Below are 13,266 nucleotides of genomic sequence, written 5' to 3' on the forward strand. Positions count from 1 at the left end.
TATTAATGGTATTGTACTGATTGTGAATAGATTCAGAGCATTTGGAGGCTGAGTCCTGAGGCAAGAGCATTGCGGGGTAGAGATTTGACCGGTTCAAGGTAAGTAACGATTGTAAATCTAGTCCTGAGGGTATGAAACCCCGGATTTCATATCATTCTACTATTTTGAGGTGACGCACATGCAAGGTGACGGGCGTGTGGGCATGCACCATTGGGGACTTATGACTTGGTCCATCCCGTAGCAACTGTAAAGTTGCATATTTTGTTGAAACTATATGATACTTATATGTTTTAGAAAGAGTTTCTGTAAATTGGGCCTTGTGCCAGTGCTGTTTGGACCCTTAGGGGCTTTTTCTTACTATCCTCTCATTATTTTCGATTGAAAAATTTATACTCAGTCATGTTTATACTTGTTTACCGCATAACTCAGTTTTATGACTCTATTTTGATGCATATAAATGTTTTGGGCCGAATGCCCTGTTTTACTGAAATGCCCGAGGGGCTTGAGAGGTTTATGACTGAGTGAGGCCGAGGGCCTGATTGTTAGGATGAGTGTGGATAGGGGTTTCCCGCCTGCAGCATACTTTATTATTATAGCACGTGAGTTGTCCGTACAGATTATAGCGCTTGGGCTGAAGGAGCCTCTCGGAGTCTGTACACACCCCAGTGAGCGTAGGTACCTACTGAGTGAGAGTGCCGAATGCCGAGTGCTGAGTGACTGGGAGGCATGAGTGATTGTGAGGTATGCCCGAGTGGCAAGAGTGATTGTGAGGCATGCCCGAGTGGCACGAGTGACTGTGAGGTTTGCCCGAGAGGCTGTTTATGATTTTACCATTTTTGCTCACCTTTGCATTTTTCCTCTGTTTGAAAACTGTTAAAATATATCTTTAAATGTTTTTACTGGAACTAGGTTTAAACAAGATGTTTTCATTCAAATCTTGATTTTAAAAGCATGTGGTATTTTATTGAGTTTTCTTGATATGAATGTTGTATGCTTTATTGCTCGTCACTACTGCTCAGTCTTTATTTATTATTGTTACTTATTGAGTTGGCGTACTCACGTTACTCCCTGCACCTTGTGTGCAGATTCAGGTGTAGCTGGACACGGTAGCGATTATTGATTGTTCTGATTGCAGATTTTCTTGGAGATAGCAAGGTAGCTGTTTGGCGATAGCAACCCCTGCTCTTCTCCCTCTTATCTTCCTCTAGTTGTATTTAGCTATTTTTCAGGTTCAGTTAGCCTTGATATTGTTAGACAGATCGTAGTAGATGCTCATGACTAGTGACACCCCAATGTCGGGCTTTTCCTTCCACACTTTTATTTTGATTGGAACTCCTTTACGAAGGTTTTATATTAAATAGCATTGAAATTATCTTTGAAAATGAAAATATCGATTTGTTTTGAAAATGAGTCGGCTTTCCTAGTTCCACGATAGGCGCCATCACGACAGGGGTTAGTTTGGATCGTGACACACAGAGCCCTCCGAATCCAGTCCTATGCCTCATCTAGGGAAGCATCGGAGGGCGACTCAGTCCGAGAGCAGCCGACTGTCCAATCAAAGCTACCGAGGAGGTATCAACTCCGGGACGAGCCTTCCTCCTCACATAAAACCTCCAAGGGTTCGGAGAGTGCCAGTGAGGCATCAGAGCCCTCCTCTACACCTATCCCTGAGGCACCTACAGTTGATTATATTCCGGATGATGGCCGAGGGGGAAATACCACAGTTGCCGGCCTTGAAAGGTCGAAGAAGAAAGAGGTATGGGAGGACCGGTTTGTCAGTCTAGCTGCTTTCACTAGCTTCCGTGGGTGGTGGCCGGTGAGATCGCTCACTTTTGAGCGACAGTTCCAACTAAAAGAGCTTGACAAGTATAATCCACCAGTCTTGAGATAGTTCCGAGAGAGGAAGAGGTGGATGTGGTTCACCCAGAGTGTAGTTGTCACGTCCCGGAATTCTCACCTTCGGGACTATGATGGCACCTAACATTTCACTTGCTAGACAAGCCAACGTTAGAGGACTCTTTAAACCAATTTTTAGTCAATTTCAATAGCATAAACAATTAAGCTAAATAGATGCTAAAACTAAAATGCAGAATAACATAAAGCCCATAATATTTGATACAATACGGATCTGGAGTCACAACTAACGAGCTTCTAAGATTTGCTACAAACAGAGTCTGAACGAAGTACAACTATTCTAAATGAAAAGAAACAGTAAAATAAGGAAACTAGAAAGGGACCCCAAGGTCTACGGACGCTAGCAGATCTACCTTGAGTCTCCGATAACAAAGTTCGGACTGCCGAGTCTCACGATCAGTTAGGGCCTGTACCAAAATCTGCACAAGAAGTGCAGAGTTTAGTATGAGTACAACCGACCCCATGTACTCGTAAGTGTCGAGCCTAACCTCGACGAAGTAGTGACGAGGCTATGACAAGACACCTATATAATTAACCAGTGTAGATAATAGTATATGTACAAGAAAACAACAGTAACAACTAAACATGCACTATTGGGAGGGGGGCATGCTAAAGGGGAACAAGATATAAGAGATACAACGGAAATGATAACCAGAACAGTCAACATGTTTTTAACAAGTGAAAACAACTAAACACAATGAAAAAAATTGCACGGCATCACCCTTCGTGCTTTTACTCTCAACCTCACAATGAAACAATAATACTGCACGGCATCACCCTTTGTGCTTTTACTCTTAGCCCTATAATATAAATCAATAGATACGGCACGACATCACCCTTCGTGCATTAACTCTCATAACATGGCACACCATCACCCTTCGTGCTTTAACACTCACAATATGGCACCACATCATCCTTCGTGCATTAATACTCACAATATGACACGACATCACCTTTCGTGATTTAACACTCTAACTTGCCACATAACTATGAACAAGTAATAACAGGGAGATAGGATCAACAAGAACAAGCCTTACTTCAACAATGGTTCCACAATACCAATCTCACCTTTGGAATCAATACTCAATTATCACAAAGACCCATAAACACGGTAAGAATGATCAATTTAACAAATCACTAGCTTAAGCATGGATAACATGATCAAGTAAGCAATAATTACAAGGAACAAGTCCCACCCGCATGCTTTAACCCGTCAACAACACATAAATACTCGTCACCTCACATATACGTTGTACCCAATATCTAAACATGTAGCAAATAGACAAATGAGTCCTAATCCCACAAGTCAAGTTTAACCACGATACCTACCTCGCTCCAAAAGTCCACTCAAAGCTCAATCATAACTTTGCCTTTCTAACAAGCCTCCGAACCAATAGAATCTAGTAAATTACCAACCAAATGATTCAAATTGAGCCTTAGGAACTACCCACGATTGCAAAGGATTCAATTTAGGTCATTATTGAAAACGTTAACAAAAGTCAACTCCCGGGCTCGCTCGGTCCAAACCCAAAATTCGGACCAAAACCCGATTACCCTTTCACCCCTAGCTCGGTTATGTACTTTCTTTTGGAATTCGATCTCAATTTGATGTCCAAATCCCCATTTTATAAAAATCCCTAATTCTACCCAAAACCCCCAATTTCCACCATAAAAACACAAGATATTTGGTTGAAAGCTTAGGAAATGTAGTGAAAGACTGAAAGAAACCAATTTAGAATCACTTACCAATGATTTGGGGAAGAAAGGTTCTTTGAAAAATCGCCTCTAGGGTTTCTTGTTTTGAAAATTTGAGAGAATGAACCAAATTCCCCTCTAAGTCCCATTTTGATCAGTTGCAAATGTCGCATTTGCGACCTGGGGTTCGCAAATGCGAAGACCTTCACATCTCTACTTTCATCGCATTTGCGATGAATTGTTCACAAATGTGAACTCTAACCTTCCGCAAATGCGACCACCTGATCGCAATTTCGATCCTGTACCCCCCTGACCCACTTCGCAAATGCGAACATAAAGTGGCCAAGCTACTCTTTGCAAATATGATAAGTTGCTCGCAAATGCGAACCCATCAGAGGTCGCAAATGCGATGCCTGATCTCGCAAATGCGAGATCAAAGGCCTGCACCAGAACAGAAACACCAACTGAGTTTTTCTAAGTCCAAACCACTTCGTAGCCTATCCGAAACTTCTGTACCCAACAACCGAGACTCCCCTGGCTCGAACCATCCAACTGCCGATCGGCACCGCCTAACATATAATGCCTCATAGGGAGCCGTCTGAATGCTCGACTGGTAGCTGTTATTATAGGCAAACTCTGCAAGCAGCAAGAACTGATCCCAAGAACCTCCGAAGTCTATAACACAAGTGCAGAGCATATCCTCCAATATCTGAATAGTGCGCTCGGACTATCCGTCCACTGAGGATGAAATGTTATGCTCAGCTCCACCTGCGTGCCCAACTCACGCTGTACTGCCCTCTAAAAGTGTGAGGTGAACTGTGTACCTCGATCAGAAATGATAGACACGGGCACACCGTGAAGATAGACGATCTCACGAATGTAAATCTTTGCCAATCGCTCTGAAGAATAGGTAACTGCCACAGGAATGAAGTGCGCTGACTTAGTCAGCATGTCTACAATGACCCAAACTGCATCGAACTTTCTCTGAGTCTGTGGGAGTCCAACAACGAAATCCATAGTGATACACTCTCACTTCCACTCAGGAATCTCTAACTTCTGAAGCAAACCACCAGGTCTTTGATGCTCACACTTTACCTGCTGGCAATTTAGACACCGAGATACATATGCAACTATATCCTTCTTCATTCTCCTCCACCAATAATGCTGCCGCAAGTCCTGATACATCTTGGCAGCTCCCGGATGAATAGAATACCGAGAACTGTGGGCCTCTTCAAGAATCAACTCACGAAGCCCATCCACATTAGGCACACAAACATGACCCTGCATCCTTAAAAATCCATCATCTCCAACAGTAACTTTCTTTGCACCACCGTGCCGCACTGTGTCCTAAGGACTAGCAAATGAGGGTCGTCATACTGTCGCTCCCTGATACGCTCAAACAAGGAAGACCGAGCGATTGTACAAGCTAGGACACGACTGGGCTCCGAAATATCCAACCTCACAAACTGATTGGCCAAAGTCTGAACATTTGATGCAAGCGGTCTCTTACCTACTGGAATGTACGCAAGGCTTCCCATACTCGCTGCCTTTCTACTCAAGGCGTCGGCCACCACATTGTCCTTCCCGAGATGACACAAGATGGTGATATCATAGTCTTTCAATAGCTCCAACCACCTCCTTCGTCTCATATTAAGATCCTTTTGCTTAAACAAATACTGTAGGCTCCGACGATCCGTGAAAACCTCACATGACACGCCGTAGAGATAGTGCCTCCAAATCTTCAGCGCATGAACAATGGCTGCCAACTCTAAGTCATGCACAGGGTAATTCTTCTCATGAACCTTCAACTGCCGCGACGCATATGCAATCACCCTACCATCCTACATCAATACTGCACCGAGCCCAATACGGGATGCATCACAATATAGCGTATAAGATCCTGAACCTGTGGGTATCACCAATACCGACACCGTAGTCAAAAGCAGTCTTGAGCTTATGAAAGTGATAAGTAGGGATTTTGACCGCTTATTTGCTCTCTTTTACTTACGTTTTAGCTCAAAAATGCTTAAAGGTATTCCTAAGAACTAATGAAATATGCTTTCTTGCAAGAATATTGGGAAATGAGCCAAAGAAGTGAAGATCAACTCAAAAAGGAGTAAATTTAAACAAGAACCAAAATAAGGCAAAAAGGCTACAGTGCGGACCGCACAATACTGTGTGCGGCCGTAAACTCTAAAGATGCACTGATACAATTTCTTCACAGAGTGCAGACCGCACAATTATTGTGCGGCCGCAGAAGACTAGATTCAAAGACTTTGGTTTGGTAGCTCAAAGATGTGCGGACCGCACTATTATTGTGTGGCCTCACTCATAAATGTGTGGTCCGCATAATGAAGCCCAGTCCAGTCCAAGAACAAGAGTGCGGTCGCACTCAGATATGTGCGGTCCGCATAATTAGGGAAGTGCAGCCGCATCTCACTTTTATATGACCGCAGAAAGTCAACCTAGCCAGTCAATCTCAAAGTGTGGACCACATACATAATTGTGCGGCCGCACAACCTTTGCAGGGGAAATTTTGTTAGATATTTTCAACTGGGTATAAATAGATCTTTTTGTCATTTTTAGGTTAAGTTGGGTGCACCTGAACACGGAGAGCCATTTTTATTTACTGTATTGGGTAACTTTGTGCTAGTTTAGCATTTAAACATTAGATTTTCTTTCCTAAATCAATTTTTATGCATTTTATCTTAGTTTCTTCTTTAATTTCTTCATTTTCCATGAGTAGCTAAACCCTTAGCTAGGTTTGTGACTCAATACTAGTATGGGTACTTAATGGATGATTGATTTAGGGCTTATTTATGATTGGGCATATGATATTTAGCCTAGTTCTTGCTTGAATTTGAGAATTGATGGTTGCAAACGTTGATTCATGCCTAATTGACTTAGTTTTTACTTGAGAAAGTGAGACTAAGTCTAGGAAAACTTGACTAACAAGAATTTGGGATGAACTCAAGAAATTGATAGCCCTAATTAAAGGGACGAATCTAGAGATAGTAAGACCTGACTTGAGCATTTATCACTTGTTTTGTGAGATACCCATTTGGACTTGAGAAAGCCAAATTGAGCAAAATCACTCAAACTACCGAGAGGTATAGAGTGAGTAATTAAGTGTGATTTCTATACTGTATCCTGATCAACCAAATATGCCCTAAAGCTCTAAATCCGTTAGGTAACCAACTAGGCGGAAGTCGTAACCCTAGATCTTTTATAACTTAAAAAACAACGAAAACCAAAAACATTGTCTCTTAGCTTTACAATTACAAGCATTAGCGTAAAAGTAGAAGTAAAAACAACAATTGAAAATGTGGAAGTGTAATCTTAGACACGTCATACATTCACACTAGGTATATACCTAATCCCACATCAAGCTCCCTGTGGAATCGACCCCGACTCACATTGGGTTTTTATTATTGCATCGACCGCCTCGCAACCTAAATTAGTGGTGTGAGTTTGGGCGACATCAAGCTCACCTCACACTCGTTTGACCATCTGAACGGGGCACCCTTCTGGGTCAACCTGGTCAATGGGGCTGCTATAGATGAGAACCCCTCCACAAACCGACGGTAATAGCCTGCCCAACCCAAGAAACTCCGGATCTTCATGGCTGAAGTGGGTCTGGGCTAGTTTTGAACTACCTCAATCTTCTTAGGGTCCACCTGAATGCCCACTTCTGATATAACGTGCCCCAAAAAAGCGACTGAATCCAACCAAAACTCGCACTTTGAAAACTTGGCATATAACTGGCTGTCTCTAAGAGTCTGAAGTACAATCCGAAGATGCTGCTCATGCTCCCCTAGACTACGGGAGTAGATCAAGATATCATCAATAAACACAATCACAAAGGATTCTAAGTAGGGCTTGAACACTCGGTTAATCAAATCCATAAATGCTGCTAGGGCATTTGTTAACCGAAAGGACATCACTAGAAACTCATAATGCCCGTACCGAGTCCGAAAGTTTGTCTTAGGGACATAGGATGCCCTAATCCTCAATTGATGGTAGCCAGACCTCAAATCAATCTTCGAGAATACTTTGACATCCTGAAGCTGATCAAATAAGTCATCAATCCTCGGTAATGGATACTTGTTCTTGATGGTGACTTTGTTCAACTGTCGATAATCTATGCACATCCTCATCGATCCATCCTTCTTCTTCACAAACAACACAAGCGCACCCCAGGGCGAGACACTAGGTCTAATGAAGCCCTTATCAAGCAAGTCCTGCAACTGCTCCTTTAATTCTTTCAACTCTGGCGGGGCCATACAGTATGTCGGAATAGAAATGGGCTGGGTGCCCAGAACCAAGTTAATACAGAAGTCGATATCCCTGTCGGGTGGCATCCCTGGCAGGTCTGCAGGAAACACCTCTGGAAACTCACGGACAACTGGTACTGAATCCATGGAACTAACCTCCGCGCTAGAATCACGAACATAAGCCAGATAAGCTAGACACCCCTTCTCGACTATACGCCGAGCCTTCACATAAGAGATAACCCTGCTGGTAGAATGGCCAGGAGTCCCTCTCTACTCTAATCGAGGCAACCCCGGCAAGTCTAAGGTCATTGTCTTGGCGTGACAATCTAATATAGCATGATAAGGTGACATCCAATCCATACCCAAGATAATATCAAAATCTACCATATCGAGAAGTAGAAGGTCTACACTAGCCTCAAGACTCCCAATGGTAACCACACACGAATGATAAACGCGGTCTGCAACAATAGCCTCTCCCACAAGTGTGGACACATACACAGGAGCACTCAAAGAATCACGAGGCACAACCAAATATGAAGCAAAATAGGATGACAGCGTTAGATGACTCAGCCCCAGGCCTGGATGGAAAAGCATAGCATCGGGGCTTGGGCCCACCACTTTGAACTACATCTCTAGGATGACCCCTAGCTGGCTGGCCTCCACCTCTAGCGGTCTGACCTCCACCTCTAACGGCCCGATCACCACCTCTGGCTGCCTGACCCCTACCTCTAGCTGGCTAAGTGGGCGGTGGAGCACCCTGTGCCGGGACCATGGCACGAGAACCCTGATGATGTATGCATGAGGGCAAAATCTAGCCATGTGCCTCGGATTACCACAAGTATAACATGACCTCGGCTGCTGTGACTGCTGACCCTAAACTGACCATGTCGACCTGAGTAACCACCCTGAAAACTCTGGAGCGGAGGTGCACTAATAGGTGTTGGTGGTGCACTGTAGGCTAGCTGGTCGGAATAAGGCATATGAGGTCCACAACAACCTGAAGCACCGTAGGATGCCTGGAGTGCTAAATGAAACTGTCAGGGAGGATGGCCTCTACCAAAAGTACCCCTGCCTCTAGACGAGGCACCGCTAAACCCACTAGAATGACGAGGCCTCTTGTCAGACCCCTGACCTCCCCTCTGTGCAAGAACCATCTCGACTCGCCTGGCAATATTGGCAGCTGCCTGAAAAGAAATCTCACTCCTGGTCTCCTTGGCCATCTGCAACTTGATAGGCTGAGCAAGTCCCTCAATAAACCTCCTCACCATCTCTCTCTCTCTCGGTAGGAAGCAGAAGAATAGCATGACGGGCCAGATCTGCAAAACGGGTCTCATACTTTGTGACGGACATACTGCCCTGCTGGAGATGCTCGAACTGCCTGTGATAATCCTCTCTCAGTGTAACAGGAAGGAACTTCTCAAGAAATATCTAAGAGAACTGGTCCCATGTAAGATTAGGCGACCCAGCTGATTTGCTTGATACAAAATCCTTCCACCATCTCTTTGCCGAACCTGTCATCTGAAACACAGCAAAATCGACCCCATTAGTCTCAACTATCCCCATGTTCCGCAGAACCTCATAGCAGCGGTCAAGATAATCATGTGGGTCCTCAGAAGGTGCACCACTAAAGTGAACTGGAAAGAGCTTGGTGAACTTTTCCAACCTCAATAAGCCCTCAGAAGACATAGTTGATCCATCACCATCCTGTGCCGCAACAATCGGCTGAACTACTCCGACTGGCTGAGCTGCTAGAGTCTGATACTAGGGAGCCATTTGCTCCGGAGTGTGAGTAGCGGGAGTTTTTGCTCCTCCCCCAGCCTGAGAGACGGATGGTGCCATGAGAAATGTTCTGTCTTGGGCCACACTCTCCATAAGGCCCACCAAACGGACCAAAGCATCTTGAAGTACTAGGGTGGCGATAAACCCCTCCGGGACCTGAGCTGGTCCGACAGGAACAGTCTGAGCTGGAACCTCCTCGTCAAATTCTACCTGAGGCTCCACTAATGGTGCTGCTGCTCGAGCTCTGGGCTGAGCTCTACCCCTGCCTCGGCCTTTGGCACGGCCTCGGCCTCAACCTCTGTCCCTCGTAGGAGCTTTCACTGAGGGCTCTGGCTGCTACTCAGCTAAAGATGCAGTACGTGTTCTCTCTATCTGCGAGAGAACAAGAGTAGAAGAGTTCAATTAACAATGAGAAAACAAAATCGCACGACAGAGAAGAATAGAAGTGAAATTTGTTCCTAAACTTCATAGACTCTGGAAGATAAGTACAGACATCTCTGTACCGATCCTCCAGACTTTACTAAGCTTGCTCGTGACTTGTGAGACCTATTCAACCTAGTGCTCTGAAACCAACTTGTTACGACCTAGAATTCCCACCTTCGGGACCATGATGGTGCCTAACATTTCACTTATTAGGCAAGCCAACGTTAGAGGATTCTTTAAACCAATTTTTAGTCAATTTCAATAACAGAAACAATTAAGCTAAATAGATGCTAAAACTAAAATGCGGAATAACATAAAGCCCATAATATTTGATACAATACGGATCTGGAGTCACAACTCACGAGCTTCTAAGATTTGCTACAAATAGAGTCTGAATGAAGTACAACTGTCCTGAATGAAAAGAAACAGTAAAATAAGGAAATTAGATAGGGACCCCAATGTCTGTGGACGCCAGCAGATATACCTTTAGTCTCCGATAAGAAAGTCTGGACTGCCGAGTCTCATGATCAGCTAGGGCATGTACCAAATTCTACACAAGAAGTGCAGAGTTTAGTATGAGTACAACCGACCCCATGTACTCGTAAGTGTCGAGCCTAACCTCGACGAAGTAGTGACGAGGCTATGACAAGACACCTACATAATTAACCAGTGTAGATAACAGTATATGTACAAGAAAATAACAATAACAGCTAAACATGTACTATTGGGAGGGGGGGCATGCTAAAGAGGAACAAGGTATAAGAGATACATCGGAAATTATAACTAGAACAGTCAACATGTTTTTAACAAGTGAAAACAACTAAACACAATGAAGAAAATTGCACGGCATCACCCTTCGTGCTTTTACTCTCAACCTCACAATAAAACAATAATACTGCACAACATCACCCTTCGTACTTTTACTCTCAGCCCCACAATATAAATCAATAGATACGGCACGACATCACCCTTCGTGCATTAACTCTCATAACATGGCACGCCATCACCCTTCGTGTTTTAACACTCACAATATAGCACGACATCGCCCTTCGTGCATTAATACTCACAATATGGCACAACATCACTCTTCGTGCTTTAACACTCTCCCTTACCATCTAACAATGAACAAGTAATAACAGGGAAGTAGGATCAACAAGAACAAGCCTTACTTCAACAATGGTTCCGCAATACCAATCTCAACTTTGGAATCAATACTCAAATATCACAAAAACCCATAAACATGGTAAGAACGATCAATTTAACAAATCACTAGCTTAAGCATGGATAACATGATCAAGTAAGCAATAATTACAAGGAACAAGTCCTACCCGCATGCTTTAACCCGTCAACAACGCATAAATACTCGTCACCTCACATATATGTTGTACCCAACATCTAAACATGTAGCAAATAGACAAACGAGTCCTAATCCCACAAATCAAATTTAACCACGACACTTACCTCGCTCCAAAAGTCCACTCAAAGCTCAATCACAACTTTGCCTTTCAAACAAGCCTCCGAACCAATAGAATCTAGCAAATTACCAACCAAATGATTCAAATTAAGCCTTAGGAACTACCCACGATTCCAAAGGATTCAATTTAGGTCATTATAGAAAAAGTCAACAAAAGTCAACTCCCGGGCTTGCTCGGTCCAAACCCGAAATTCGGACCGAAACCCGATTACCCTTTCACCCCTAGCCCAGTTATGTACTTTCTTTTGGAATTCGACCTCAATTTGATGTATAAATCCCCATTTTACAAAAATCTCTAATTCTACTATACCCCCAATTTCCACCATGAAAACACAAGATTTTTGGTTGAAATCTTAGGAAATGTAGTGAAAGATTGAAAGAAACTAGTTTAGAATCACTTACCAATGATTTGGGGAAGAAAGGTTCTTTGAAAAATCGCCTCTAGCGTTTCTTGTTTTGAAAATCTGAGAGAATGAAAGAAAATCCCGTCTAAGTCCTATTTTGATCAGTTGCAGATGTCGCATTTTTGACCTGGGTTCGCAAATGCGAAGATCTTCACATATCTACTTTCATCGCATTTGCGATGAATTGTTCGTAAATGCAAACTCTGACCTTCCGCAAATGCGACCACCTGATCGCAATTGTGATCTTGAACCCCCCCTGACCCACTTCGAAAATGTGTACATAAGGTTTCCCAGCTACTCTTCGCAAATGCGATGAGTTGCTCGCAAATGCGAATCCATCAGAGGTCGCAAATGCGATACCTAATCTCGCAAATGCGAGAATAGAGGACTGCACCATAACTGAAACACCGACTGAGTTTTTCCAAGTCCAAACCACTCCGTAGCCTATCCGAAACTTACCCGAGCCCTCGGGGCTCTTAACCAACTATGCACACAAGTCTAAAAGTATCATACAACCTTGCTCGCATGATCAAATCGCCAAAATAACACCTAGAACTACGAATTGAACACCAAATCAAATGAAATTTTTAAGAAAACTTTGAAACTTCTATTTTCACAACTGGATGCCCGAATCACGTCAAACCAACTCCATTTCTCACTAAATTTTACAAACAAGTCATAAATATAGTATTGGACCTATACCATATTTCGGAACCAAAATACGGACTAGATATCCAAAAAGTCAAACATTGGTCAAACATTTCAAAGTCATTAAGCCTTTAACTTTCAAATTTCAACAAAGTGCGATAACTCGAATCCGAGTCTGTTTTCTCAAAAGGTTGACCGAAGTCAACTGAAATGGATTTTAAGGCAAATTTTTTTTATTTTCTCAGTTTTTAACATAAAAGCTTTCCGGAAAAATACCCAGACTTTGCACGTAAATTGAGAAAGGCTAAAATGAGGTATTTAAGGCTTCAAAGCGAAGAATTAGGTTCTAAAATATAAGATGACCTTTCGGGTCATCACAGTAGTGGACGCCAAGGAGTATCTAGTCCGGGAGTTCTACACCAATGTGGCGCACATAAAGAAAGGGACCGAAGTGATAAAAATTGAAGAATCTGAAGGTGCGGTTTGACCAACACACACAGAACTCCTACTTGGGGTTTGAGGATGTTGAGCCTACACAGTACTTGGAGAAGCTGGCGATGGGTGATGCAGCTCGCCCATGGCTAGCTAAGATTCTTGCAGCCCCAGGGCCACCACCACCATGGATCACAGCAGTGGTTCTTATTCAGCGGAACTC

The sequence above is a fragment of the Nicotiana tomentosiformis genome, chromosome 2 (genome assembly GCF_000390325.3).
Source record: "Nicotiana tomentosiformis chromosome 2, ASM39032v3, whole genome shotgun sequence".
Taxonomy (NCBI): Eukaryota; Viridiplantae; Streptophyta; class Magnoliopsida; order Solanales; family Solanaceae; genus Nicotiana; species Nicotiana tomentosiformis.